This window comes from Eurosta solidaginis, chromosome X (genome assembly GCF_040869045.1).
Source record: "Eurosta solidaginis isolate ZX-2024a chromosome X, ASM4086904v1, whole genome shotgun sequence".
In the NCBI taxonomy this organism is placed as follows: domain Eukaryota; kingdom Metazoa; phylum Arthropoda; class Insecta; order Diptera; family Tephritidae; genus Eurosta; species Eurosta solidaginis.
Genome location: NC_090324.1, coordinates 110,065,769 through 110,080,674, shown reverse-complemented (window position 1 = coordinate 110,080,674; position 14,906 = coordinate 110,065,769). Strand labels below are relative to the sequence as shown.

Genomic DNA, 14,906 nt, shown 5'->3' with positions numbered 1-14,906 from the left:
GCTGAGATTGTGGTTGGCGTACTCGGGATAAAGGTTTGTGCGGAACGAATAACCTTATTATGTTATTATGTCCATGTGCTGATGTGTTTGTAGTGGTTGAGACCACTGTTATATTTAATATAATTTTATTGAGATACGCCTAAAGGTATCTTAAGTTTTGGTAAATATTCTCATCATAATGAAATTCTGGTATTGAAAGCAGTCACCAACTGTGAAAAAAAAATAAAAATTAACAAATTATTGAATATAGACTAAAGAAAAAACTATATTCTCTGGTGTTTGCCTAATGCAGGCAATATGCAGTAATATACGCTATATTTGTGTAACATATGTTATCACGGGTTACACGTGTATTTTCACGGCTCTTTGTAACTCAGGGCTGGTGAGTGAGATAGCCGTTTTAGCGACGTCGTGCAAATACGTGTGCGACAAATGTAAAGTGGCCCTTATACGCTGCCCTGGAACATTATTTGTGTTGATTTTGGCCATTTTGTGTGAGAATCACAAATTGTGGTGTGTTTGTTGATTTCAACACAACCCTGGTGGGGATAGCCTACACTATCGAGTGTGGTAATTTGTAGAGCTGGTAGCTGCTAACTCTTCCACTCATTGGAATGAGACAGCTGTGCGGTGCTGCCCATTGGGCAGCATAATTATACATAATGGTCATGTCGTGAAATGGTTTGAGGACATTCACTTTTGAGTTCTGACGCGACCTGAATTCTGAAATGTTTCATTTTTTTTTGTGGGGTTTTTCTCACAAAGTTCATTTGGTTGAATTACTATTTCATAAAGTTTCTGAAGTTTCCTTTAATTATTTTATTAATCTTGAAAATTGTATCGTAATCTCCAATTCGCTTTTCCACAGTTAAGTTTAGGCTAATAAAAACTTGAAAGGCTTGGAAATTTCACGGTCTGATATAATTCGGGCGTTATTTCTTTATAGTTTAAGAACCAGTCTAAAGCTAAGTTTGAGTTCGGAAGAAAACTTACCTTTTCCTAATAAAAATAATAATGGAAAGTGAGTTACGTTGTTTATTTTTTCTCTCATGTTTTGTTTTGTTGTGTGTCCCGAACCATAGTTGTTGGTAGGGTGTGTCGGGCACCTACCTAGCTCGCGTATGACTGATAGAGCTTGTCGGATCTCACGGATCCGAATTGTGGTCCCATGGTAACACCTACAATATGTTCACCGCTTAAGAAACAAAAAACGGCAAAGTCAGACGAGTGGCAACCTTGTTTCGTTCATTCAAAATGTCATTCATTCATAGAAATGAGTATAGAGACATTTTGAATGAATTTTCACTATGAAGAAAACTTGTGCTGGGTAAGTATACTGGTATCGTTCCCGTTTTATAATTCTGTAAAAAATTATTCAATTGTTTTTTCTTTTGTTTCATTTCAGATTATTATCGATGGGAGAAAGTGGAGATTGCGTAGTGGGCACCACGTATGTTCCAGCCTACATTGTGCAGGCTTTCACGACGAATTCTTAGCATTACCCTTTCTGACCTCAATTTGTGCTTTATCCGTCCATAGACATTACGACGATTAATCAATTTTAAAGTGGTTACATAAAAGAAAATATTGATGATTATTTTGCAGGCAATAGGCGCAAAAAATATACACATGCCCAACCAACCGATCGTCTCCTGATCACCAATAAGATTTTGCTGTCTATACGATTCAGCATCGAGAAAGAAATGTGCAAATACAGCCAAGCTCGCCATGAAAGCGGTGCACCCCTAACCATTACTATTGAGCCAAAAGAAGGCGCCCAACAAGCTGACGTAGAGTATAATGTGTGCTATAATGAAGCTCACATGATTAGTAAACGCTGTGAAGATACGTACAAGATCAGCAGCCTGTGTAGCCATTAAACAGACAGCTATTGTGGTGATTATATTGCCAACAAGATCACGTAACGTGGGCAGTATAAAGTAAATAATTGAGATGAGCAACAGCATTATTAAGGACATTATATGAAATATCGGATTGATTATTTTGCGCAGAAGAAATGTTGAATCAGACCATTTGATCTCTTTTTTGGCTAAACAAATATTTGCATAAAGAATTTGCCGATGTTGACCTGTTGAGGAAAGGGCCTTATCAAGGCAATAATGTCCTTGCGCGTAATCATGAAATAAAGATTTACGTTCATCATCTAAATCTGCATCATAACCGTTTAGCTCTAAATCTTCTTCATCCTAATTTGGATTGGTATAACGACGTAATTTTCCATCATCCAAGAGCACCAACTGATCTGCGCTACCTTGATAATGATATATAGGCCATATCTGCATTGTGCCACAAGCTGGTATACCGATAACAAACTTAAATTTCACATCAACATTATGAGCACCTTGATAGTTGGTAAACATTGTTTGAAAGTAATCACTTTCATTAACCTGCGTACAAACACCATCAATATGGATTTCACATTTTTCGCAGCATTTATTTACAAAAAACCAAATTTGTTGTATCATCTGTGGTATTATTATCTTTGGTGGTCGCGTGCCGTCGCTGTAGTGGCGTTCTTCTGGTGTTGCTCCTGCTAGAACGCCTGCAAAAGGTAAACTCTCGCTGCTGCCTACACCACCACCGTAACAATCGTTGACAATACAGACTAGAAGAAGAAACAAAACATAAACCAGTTGCCGGCTACACACAAATGCCGGTGGCAGGAATTAATATGGTGAAGGCAACTTTTGTTTTGAGTATTTTTTATATAATATCTATAGTTGGGGGCGTGTTGTGTAACGGCTGAAGTGCACTGGTGGTGGTACTGCTGTGGTTGATGTGAAGCCGTAACGTTTTTTCGCCAATTGTTTATGAAGGAACGAATAGAATTATTGGAGCAAATTGAACGTTCCGAGTTTAAGGATAGAATTTTTCATTCTATGGTTGATATAATATGCCTTTGTATGTTATTGTCCGTTTCACCTCAAATTCGTGAAGCTTGTATTATGCTACGTTCCAGTAAGGCAATTAAAAACAATCCAACATTACTGAACTTCTATTCCTAAATATCTCAAATTCAATTGGAAGCTGTTTCTTGGAGGTACAAAACGGTGCCGAGTCTTTTCAAAGCTCCAAGTTTGGACTACAGTCAAGCTCCATAAAATTTTACTCTTGGACAGTCCTGAACAATATTCTAGGTGCGACTAATGGCCCTCGGAACTGGAACGAGGCACACTTATTAGAATTGTCGAAGGGTGATGCTGTTTCCACGTTTGCAAAGCCAAACCATGCATTTCTCACGCCAAAAAATGGCCAGATTATCAGCGATATTCTTCGATTCCTTTAGCGATGGCTAGTTTGAGGATAGCGTAATGTAACCTCACACCAGCACACATAGGTTCATGACTGAGATGATGAAAACGGCCCCAAAGCACGATCCTTTATTATTTCAAAGTATCAGCAGCGTACTAACACAAACAACCAACTAATGTAATATATCCGTTTGGTTTGTAGTACTGTCATGCCAGCCATTCTGAGTTGGAATTGAACATCGACGATATGAAGGGAGCACAATAAGTATTAGAGGTAGATCACGATAATCCACATAAGGACGAGAACTGTGTCTTACGCAAAAAGTGACCTCACGGTGGAACAATGAGAAAAATAATATATGTGACTGAGCGGTAGGTTGTTCACCCTGCGGTGGTTTCGTTGCAAGGTAGTTTCATTGGTTGTTAATTTTGTTTCAGACTTGTAAATCGGATCCCCTAGCTGCACACATCATGTCTGATCCATCCTTTCCTACTTCTTGGTCCGACACCCCTTAACGCATTTACAGCATGCATCGCTTGCCGGTATCAATCCACTGCCGCAAAGTTTACCGTGGGCTCTCATTTATGTCGTTGGATGGGCAATTATAGACGTGGCGTTGAACAGTACTCCAAGCTGCACTTGACGAGTGTGAGATTCCCATGGATACAGCGTTGGTGGATAAGGTGCCTTAACAAAACGAGTAGGCCTCAGCTGGTCTGGTAAGTGTTACAGAAAACATTTTTTATTTTTAGTCTATTGAAGGATAGCGACGTGGAACTCAGATCCCCTTTGGGAGCGTAGGGAGACTGTTATCCATATGAATACTTTGATGGTCGAAAACTGAACATAGTTTTCAATCATTTTTGGAGTCATATGCGAGTCGAAGATGTTTACTTTAGAGGGTCAACAATTTTTTAGTCATTTTCCATTCAGCTTTCTGAATCTTCCCTGATAATCTTGATTGACTGATTAATTAATATTCTGCGTGTTAAAATTTTATCTCTCATTGAAGATTTTATTTGGTCTGAGATATGAATCAGAAAGGATTATTTCAGCATAATTACATTTAAGATACATTTTTTCTTCTCGACAATAAATTAACTTTTGAACCGAAAATACCTTTGAATCTGAACATTTTTATCATCCTGGGGCATGATGTTTGAATGTCTTGAGTCGCTGGATATTGAGGTGGTGATATGAATAAAATTTATTTTTTTTTTTTGGGGGGTATGCGGTGGCAGATAGTTTATCTGCTGTAGGCTTCTGTTGGCCTCGTTCGTGATGAATGAGAGCTGGGTTATGGGGTTTGTTGGCCTCGTTCGGGGTGAACGAGAGCTGGGTTACGGGGTTTGTTATAACGGTTGGGAACTACAAGTCTCCCTCACCCTCACTGGAGGGGTAGTAGGACCAATTTCGTGATTGGTCTGGTGGTTTGTCCCCTTGCCGTATCCAGTTCGACGACTCGAACTCGGTTATCGGGGCCATAATGAAGGGGGGCTATCCGACCTAGTCTCCATTCGTTGGGGGGCAGATTATCCTCCTTAATGACGACTAGGTCTCCCTGTTTAAGGTTTGATTGTGGATGCTTCCACTTAACGCGCTTCTGCAATTCGGTGAGATACCCCGTTTTCCACCGTTTGCAGAAGGTTTGATGCAGCGCCTTAAGTTTTTCCCATCGATTGACGAGTGAAGCGCGATTCTCGCTGACGTCAATCTCGCGTGACTCTAGTAGGTGGCCCCCGACTAGGAAGGGTCCGGGGGTAAGTGGCTCCAGGTCGGACGGGTCATTTGAAGACGGGCTTAGGGGTCGGGAGTTGAGACAGGATTCAATCCTACACAGGAGGGTGCGAAACCACTCGAGAGTAAATTTATTATCCGATGCGATATTTTTGAAATTAGTTTTGAATCTCTTAACTCCCGCTTCCCACAGTCCGCCCATATGCGGAGCGGCTGCTGGTATGAAATGCCATGTCATGGTTTGGTGGGCATATTTAGAGAGGGTTTGGTTGCGTGCATCAACGAGGAATGCATTGAACTCTGAGAAGAGAGCCCTCGACGCACCGACAAAGTTCGTCCCGTTGTCGGAATAGAGGTTTTTCGGGCATCCTCGTCTGGCGACAAACCGACTAAACCGTGCTAGAAACGCGGCGGTGCTGAGGTCGCTAGTCCGGTGTAAGACTTGATGTCAAACGGTCCGGCAAAATCCACCCCGGTGTTGGTAAATGCCCGAGAAAAGGTAGTACGTTCCGCAGGGAGAATTCCCATGAGATGCGTCGGGGAACGTTTCCAGAATAGCGTACAGGCCTTGCAGTTGTGAATGATGGATCGGATCATGTTTTTGACCCGAGGTATCCAATATTGCGTGCGTAGGAGCCGCAGCATTAGTTGGTTTCCGCCATGTATGGAAATGGTGTGGACAAACTGGACTAGGAGACGGGTGAGTCGGCAGGCGTAAGGGAGGATTATCGGGTGACGCTCGTCGACGGGTACGTCTCTTGATGCGTTGAGACGACCTCCCACCCGAAGGACATTATCTTCGTCGATAAAGTGGTCTAGAGAGAGGATCTCGCTTTTTGCCGCGATGGGTTTCCTAGTTCTTAGAGAGCTTATTTCTTCGGCATAGTGGTTGGTTTGGAATATCCTTATGAGGCGGCTAGTCGTAGCCTTGATTTCGTCAGGCGAAATTTGGTGCGACTCTGCTTTAAAAGACGCTTTAGTTTTTGGACGAGTTCTATTCGAGAATCTTATAATGTAGGAGACTACCCGCAAGGCCCTTGATAGATCGGAAAACCGATCAAGAATATTCTCGCTATTGTTGATGTTTGTTGCTGCATGCACTTGTACTCGTTTTTCTTCGATGTTTGTGTGGTACTCCTGTTCGCCTTGATATGGCCATTTCGCTTTGCCTTCTTGCAGACAAGAAGGTCCCTGCCACCACAAAGGGTTGTCGACTAGATCCGTGGCTGGAAGTCCTCTGCTAGCTAAGTCCGCTGGATTTGATGCGGACTCGACATGATGCCATGCTTTCATTCCTACCTTCTCCACGATTTTTGTCACCCTGTGAGCTACAAATGTTGACCAGGAACACGGGGGTTTTCGAATCCATGCTAGGACGATGGTCGAATCTGTCCATAGGTGTATGTTGAATGTGCCCAAGTTAAGGTTCTCCATCACAGTTTCCAAAGTTTCTGCCAGCAATACTGCACCGCATAACTCCAATCGTGGTAATGAAATTGTTTTCACTGGCAGAATATTCTGACTTCGTGAATATTGTGGTATCTCTTTGCAAATTCATCAACCAAGTGAGAGTGTATGTAGATTGTTGCCGAAAATCAACAACCGAAAATACTGTCTATAGAAACAGAGTGTGGTTGCACGGTGCAGTGATAATTTTGTTGCAAAAGGAGAAAAAAAATCCACTGACTGTCTTTCCTTGAGTTGTGTCGGAAAAGTCTTACCACTGGAGGGGGACTTAGCCGATAATCAAAAGGCGCTAGGTGTGCGTTTATACACAATGAACTTCCACTTGCTTTGACTTGCCAATGGATATCACACATTCCCTAGATACGTTAGTTCCTATATAAAAAAAAATGTGCACCAAAACCAACCACTTACCTTACACAAATTTGGTGGTCTGAAAACCAGAGTTTTGGTAATGTATGTGATCTGATATTATGTTATGTGGACTGTTGATGTGATGTTATGTGGACTGTAGATGTGATGTTATTGTGATGATGTGATAAATGGACGTGATATCGTTTGATGATTTGATTCGTTTTAGCTGTAGTGATGATTTTATGGCTGTATGTGTGTTGTGATGACCAGTTGGAGTTTATGTGTTGCTCGTTCGTTTTGCTTCTTCGCTGGTTGATTTTAATTTGTGAATTTGATACCTTTTATAAATAATATCTAAGCTCTTAGGTTTTTCACACGTGCTGGTTAATTTTTGATGGTAAAATTTGTGCTTCGTTTCGAAATATTAACTTTCTCGGCGCGTAAGGACCAAATGTTACGGCGGCAAGACCAAGATAGGGCGCGCTCGCAATAGTGGTGGGGAGAAAATAAAGGAAAAAACACAAACGAATTCGTTATAAAAGGATACACAATAATGTTTATTAAGGTGAAAGTAAATGCAAATTCGGAGTTAATCCACTTAATCACAATTCAAGATTTCCGATGACGGAAGTGTAAAATGAATTTTATAATTTTTAGTATTATGGAAAGACTTACCTTCGGTGGCTTGGCTGCTGGCGGTTTCTTAAACATTCGCAAAAGAAGTGACAAAGGTAAAAAGACTTTAGTTGGCGGTCACCACCGAATCCTAGGCTTAACTATTATCCGGCGGGGTAAACGGTTATCGGTATAAACCGATATGAATAAATGAAAAATGTGAGGTGAAAAGATAACGAAAAGGAAAAGTAAATCGATACGAGGGTGCACCGCCATATTTAGGATTGTGGCCTAAACACTTTTATACAAAATTTCTATGAGCTAAAATACTGACTTACACTAATCCTTACAAACTAAGTATAACACACATATACATTCAATTCAGTTCCCTGGGAACTGCATTCTAAGCATAATTAAAATTGGCTGTGGGATGTGCAACGCAAGCATAAATGAATCATGTTAATAATTTGTCTATAGGTAAGGCTTGTCGTGAGCAAGCTCTAAACAGTGACATACCAAGGCTCAGGTTACCATATGATGCACGGTGTACAAAATATATGTATATAAACTGGTTGAAATATATGTTTGTACAAATGAATGAATAACTTAATGAGTGAAAGCTACACCATCCGCCTTTGAAAGAGTAGACATATATAGTTTTGTGCACGAATTATCTATGGCACCTCAAGTTAGGTTAATGGTTTTGAATCCGTTTGTGCTTACTTTGATTGCTGGTTTTTTTTTTTTTTTTTTTGCGACATTTAGCTTGATTTCCAAAGAATAGTTTACATTTGTTTTTTTTTCTTTTGCTTTGTTTTATTATTGTATTTTTCTTTTGCATACAATAGAAATTTTCTTTTGTGTTTATAAAGTTAAAGTGCTTTTATTCTATGAATTTAAGTCTATTTTTATGTATTACAATTTTCTTATTTTTATTAGTTTTATTTATGTTTTCTATGTTTCTATTTTCTACATTGTTTTTATCGGTCTTTTCTACCTTATAGGGAATTAATGTACAATTATTGTTTTCATCGATATTTACTACTCTGAAGGATCCTTTATACCTACTATCTAACTTATGCCCTGATTAATTTTTTACTAACACTAAATTTCCTAAATTTATTTCTTCATATTTTGTTTTCCTATCATAACTGATTGTTGGTTTTTCCTTAGCCTGTTTTACTAATTTATATGCTCTATCTTGCGCTATTTGTAACCTATACTTAATTTCTTTGTCGTAAGCCTCATAATTGTATAATGGGCTTACTGTGTTTTCCCTTAAAAATTTGTAAGTCTGGGGTTTTGTGGCAAATACTAGTTCGTATGGACAATAATTAGGAACTGTAGATGGGGTAGTATTGTAACAATACGCAAAATATTTAAGATATTCATCCCAATCATTTTTGTCAATGGATATGTAGGAACGTACGTATTCATTGAATCTTATATGACTACGTTCAACTGTGTCTAAAGTTTGATGGTGGACACCCTACACGTTTTATGGTTTATTTTTAGAAGCTTGCATAATTCTTCAAATAAGCTATTTTTATACTCGCTTCCCATATCTGTTACAATTGTCTTCATGCAACCATAAACTAAGATAAAATTTTCGAATATCGCTTTGGCTATTGTTTTTGCGTGTTTGCTGGGTATTGGTATTGCAACCTAATACTTAGTCAAGTCACATACTATAGTAACTGCATATTCATTTCCATTTTCCGTTATGGGAAGAGGGCCTATCGTATCTATTTGTACTGTGTCGAACGCTTTTGTGGGCGTTTCGGTTATAATCATAGGCTCTTTATAATTTTTAATTATTTAATTTTTATTACAATGAGCGCATTTTTTATATATTTTCTGATATCATTTTTCATTCCTTTCCAATAGTATTTTTGTTTTATTTTATTTGTCATGCCATTTATTCCTGGGTGGCCACCAAAAACAGGATCGTCATGAAATTTGTGAAGAATTTCTTTCATTTTTTCATTATTTGTCACATGCATAACTTCTGGAGTTAATGCTATAATTAAATTTTTGAGAACTTTGGTACCAATTTCTTTAAATGTGTCTACCCGGGTATAATTATCTTTAAACAATTTGTCTCCTAATGAAAACTGTATTTTTCTAATTCCTAAATTGCCGGCTTCTTTCATAAGCCTGGCAAAGAATTGACCGAAGTCAATCTTCGCCTCAACAATTGGATTTTTATACTCAGTTGAGCAGAGCTCACAGAGTATATTAACTTTGATTGGATAACGGTTGGTTGTACAGGTATAAAGGAATCGAGATAGATATAGATTTCCATATATCAAAATCATCAGTATCGAAAAAAAATTTGATTGAGCGATGTCCGTCCGTCTGTCCGTTAACACGATAACTTGAGTAAATTTCGAGGTATCTTGATGAAATTTGGTATGAAGGTTCCTGGGCACTCATCTCAGATCGCTATTTAAAATGAACGATATCGGAATATAACCACGCCCACTGTTTCGATATCGAAAATTTCGAAAACCGAAAAAATGCGATAATTCATTGCCAAAGACAGATAAGGCGATGAAACTTGGTAGGTGGGTTGACCTTTTGACGCAAAATAGAAAATTTGTAAAATTTTGGACAATAGGCGTGGTAGCGCCCACTTTTAAAAGAAGGTAATTTAAAAGTTTTGCAAGCTGTAATTTGGCAGTCGTTGAAGATATCATGATAAAATTTGGCAGAAACTTTACTCCTATTACTATATTTATGCCTAACAAAAATTAGCAAAATCGGAGAACGACCACGCCCACTTTAAAAAAAATTTTTTTTTAGCCAAATTTTAACAAAAAATTCAATATCTTTACAGTATATAAGTAAATTATGTCAACATTCGACTCCAGTAATGATATTGTGCAGTAAAATACAAAAATAAAAGAAAATTTCAAAATGGGCGTGGCTGCGACCTTTTTCATTTAATTTGTCTAGGATACTTTTAATGCCTTAAGTCGAACAAAAATTTACCAATCCTTGTGAAATTTGGTAGTGGCTTAGATTCTAGGACGATAACTGTTTTCTGTGAAAAAGGGCGAAATCGGCTGAAGCCACGCCCAGTTTTTATACACATTCGACCGTCTGTCCTTCTGGTCGGCCGTTAATACGATAACTTGAGGAAAAATCGATGTATCTTTACTAAACTGAGTTCACGTACTTATGTGAACTCACTTTGTATTGGTTTTAAAAGGCCGAAATCCGACTATGACCACGCCCACTTTTCGATATCGAAAGTGACGAAAAATTAAAAAAAAATGCCATAATTCTATACCAAATACGAAAAAAGGGATGAAACATGGTAATTGGATTGGTTTATTGACGCAAAATATAACTTTAGAAAAAACTTTGCAAAATGGGTGTGACACCTACCATATTAAGTGGAAGAAAGTGAAAAAGTTCTGCAGGGCGAAATCAAAAGCCCTTGGAATCTTGGCAGTAATACTGTTCGTGGTATTACATATATAAACAAGTAAGGAAGGTTAAGTTCGGGTGTAACCGAACATTACATACTCAGTTGAGAGCTATGGTGACAACATAAGGGAAAATAACCATGTAGGAAAATGAACCGAGGGAAACCCTGGAATGTGTTTGTATGACATGTGTATCAAATGAAAGGCATTAAAGAGTATTTTATGAGGGAGTGGGCCATAGTTCTATAGGTGGACGCCATTTAGGGATATCTCCATAAAGATGGACCAGGGGTGACCCTAGAATTTGTTTGTACAATATGGGTATCAAAAAAAAGGTGCTAATGAGTATTTTAAAAGGGCGTGGGGCTTAGTTCTATAGGTGGACGCCGTTTCGAGATATCGCCTTAAAGATGGACCAGGGGTGCCCCTAGAGTTTGTTTGTACAATATGGGTATCAAAAAAAGGTGCTAATGAGTATTTTAAAAGGGAGTGATCCTTAGTTCCATAGGTGGACGCCGTTTCGAGATATCGCCATAAAGGTGGACCAGGAGTGACCCTAGAATTTGATTGTACGATATGGGTATCAAATTAAAGGTATTAATGAGGGTTTTAAAAGGGAGTGGTGGTAGTTGTATAGGTGGTCGCTTTTTCGAAATATCGCCATAAAGGTGGACCAGGGGTGACCCTAGAATTTGATTGTACGATATGGGTATCAAATTAAAGGTATTAATGAGGGTTTTAAAAGGGAGTGGTGGTAGTTGTATAGGGGATCGCTTTTTCGAGATACCGCCATAAAGGTGGACCAGGGTTGACTCTAGAATGCGTTTGTACAATATGGGTATCAAAAAAAAGGTGTTAATGAGTATTTTAAAAGGGCGTGGGGCTTAGTTCTATAGGTGGACGCCGTTTCGAGATATCTCCATAACGATGTACCAGGGGTGCCCCTAGAATTTGTTTGTACAATATGGGTATCAAAAAAAGGTGCTAATGAGTATTTTAAAAGGGAGTGATCCTTAGTTCCATAGGTGGACGCCGTTTCGAGATATCGCCATAAAGGTGGACCAGGAGTGACCCTAGAATTTGATTGTACGATATGGGTATCAAATTAAAGGTATTAATGAGGGTTTTAAAAGGGAGTGGTGGTAGTTGTATGGGTGGTCGCTTTTTCGAGATATCGCCATAAAGGTGGACCAGGGGTGACTCTAGAATGCGTTTGTACAATATGGGTATCAAACGAAAGGTGTTAATGAATATTTTAAAAGGGAGTGGGCCTTAGTTCTATAGGTGGACGCCGTTTCGAAATATCGCCATAAAGGTGGACCAGGGGTGACCCTAGAATTTGATTGTACGATATGGGTATCAAATTAAAGGTATTAATGAGGGTTTTAAAAGGGAGTGGTGGTAGTTGTATAGGGGATCGCTTTTTCGAGATACCGCCATAAACGTGGACCAGGGTTGACTCTAGAATGCGTTTGTACAAAATGGGTATCAAATGAAAGGTGCTAATGAGTATTTTAAAAGGAGTGGGCCTTAGTTCTATAGCTGGACGCCGTTACGAAATATCGCCATAAAGGTGGAGCAGGGGTGACTCTAGAATATGTTTGTACGATATGGGTATCAAATGAAAGGTGTTAATGAGTATTCTAAAAGGGCGTGGGGCTTAGTTCTATAGGTGGACGCCTTTTTGAGATATCGCCATAAAGATGGACCAGGGGTGACTCTAGAATGTGTTTGTACGATATTGGTATCAAATTAAAGGTATTAATGAGAGTTTTAAAAGGGAGTGGTGGTAGTTGTATAGTTGAAGGCGTTTTCCAGATATCGACCAAAATGTAGACCAGGGTGACCCAGAACATTATCTGTTGGATACCGCTAATTTATTTATATATGTAATACCTGCCAAGATTTCAAGGGTTTTTTATTTCGCCCTGCAGAACGTTTTCATTTTCTTCTACTTAATATGATAGGTGTCACAACCATTTTACAAAGTTTTTTCTAAATTTATATTTCGCGTCAATAAACCAATCTAGTTACCATGTTTCATCCCTTTTTTCGTATTTGGTATAGAATTATGACATTTTTTTCATTTTTCGTAATTTTCGATATCGAAAAATTGGGCGTGGTCATAGTCGGAGTTCATTCATTTTTTATACCAAGATAAACTGCGTTCAAGTAAGTACGTGGACTAAGTTCAGTAAAGATTTGTCGATTTTTGCTCTAGGTATCGTGTTAACGGCCATGCGGAAGGACAGACGGACGAGTGTGTATAAAAACTGGGCGTGGCTTCAACCGATTTCGCCCATTTTCACAGAAAACAGTAAACGTAATAAAATCTATGCCCCTACCAAATTTCAAAAGGATTGGTAAATTTTTGTTCGACTTATGGCATTAAAAGTATCCTTGACAAATTAAATGAAAAATTGCGGAGCCACGCCCATTTTGAAATTTTCTTTTATTTTTGTATTTTGTTGCACCATATCATTACTGGAGTTGAATGTTGACATAATTTACTTATGTACTGTAAAGATATTAAATTTTTTGTTTAAATTTTACTTTAAAAAAAAATTTTTTTTAAAGTGGACGTGGTCCTTCTCCGATTTGGCTAATTTTTATTAAGCGTACATATAGTAATAGGAGTAACGTTCCTGCCAAATTTCATCATGATATCTTCAACGACTGCCAAATTACAACTTTCAAAACTTTTAAATTACCTTCTTTTAAAAGTGGGCGGTGCCACGCCCATTGTCCAAAATTTTACTAATTTTCTATTCTGCGTCATAAGTTCAACTCACCTACCAAATTTCATCGCTTTATCTGTCTGTGGTAATGAATTATTGCACTTTTTCGGTTTTTCGAAATTTTCGATATCGAAAAAGTGTGCGTGGTTATAGTCCGATATCTTTCATTTTAAATAGCGATCTGAGATGAGTGCTCAGGAACCTACATACCAAATTTCATCAAGATACCTCAAAATTTACTCAAGTTATCGTGTTAACGGACGGACGGACGGACATGGCTCAATCAAATTTTTTTTCGATCCTTATGATTTTGGTATATGGAAGTCTATATCTATCTCGATTCCTTTATACCTGTACAACCAACCGTTATCCAATCAAACTTAATATACTTTGTGAGCTCTGCTCAACTGAGTACAATTATCGACTTATAAAAAATCTTAGTAACCAATTTAAAACCAAAGTTTTCCCTGAAATGAATTATAAGTTAACGTGTGGTAACCGTTTCGGCAACGATCCATTTCGATTAATTCACGCTTATCCAAAAAGTTCAACGTTTACTAAGCTTAGTGTTTATCGCAAACAATAACTTCAAAAAAATTTACATCTGTTTACATTGTTTGTTGGGTTATACGAGTATACTCAAAGAAAACCTATGCTCTAAGAATTACGATATTTCTTATTCTTTTCTTTTCTCTCTATTAAAATAAATATGACACACATTTCCACACCTGTAATGGATTACCAATGACATCTCTCCCGAGAGGATTCATTCATAATCTTCGTATGTCTTAATATATAAAAATCAGGTGTCACTATATTTGGGGCCAATGGACTCCTAAACTGATGAACCGATTTTGAATTTGTTTTGCACCCCGTGTGTAGTTTGATCTACCTTGAAATATAGGAGAGGTTATATCTCAGTTTATAGTCGCAATATTATTTTATTGCAAATTTTTGTATTCGTTTATACGTAATAATAAAATGTTACGTATACGCATCGGCACTCACATTTTGAGGTGGTGCGGATATACTTCCGTGTAATTGGTTGGTGTTTAATTAAACAACGTGCTTATCAATAAAAAATATTATAGCGAATGATATCAAGTATAGCACATCACCAGGCCCGGCGCGAAGGGGGGGGGGGGGGGGGGGGCGGAGGAGATTAGCCCTGGGCCCAGGGTTTCTGAGGGGGCCCACGATTTAGAGGTACTATGACATTTTGTTTTAATTCAGGAGAGTCTTTAGTTGTTCCATCTGCAATTTTTAAACCGAATTTCAAAAGCAACGAAAA

At 38.4% G+C, this 14,906-nt stretch overlaps 1 protein-coding gene and 1 pseudogene across 1 annotated transcript in view; both read right to left on the bottom strand.

Annotated features, from left to right (window-relative positions):
• The window catches only part of Pur-alpha (Purine-rich binding protein-alpha), a 1,789,254-nt gene that overhangs the window by 692,999 nt on the left and 1,081,349 nt on the right, over positions 1 to 14,906 (bottom strand). The gene's annotated exons all lie outside the window — the stretch shown is intronic.
• Positions 203 to 14,906, bottom strand: part of LOC137234507 (probable G-protein coupled receptor Mth-like 5) — a 78,045-nt pseudogene continuing 63,341 nt past the window's right edge.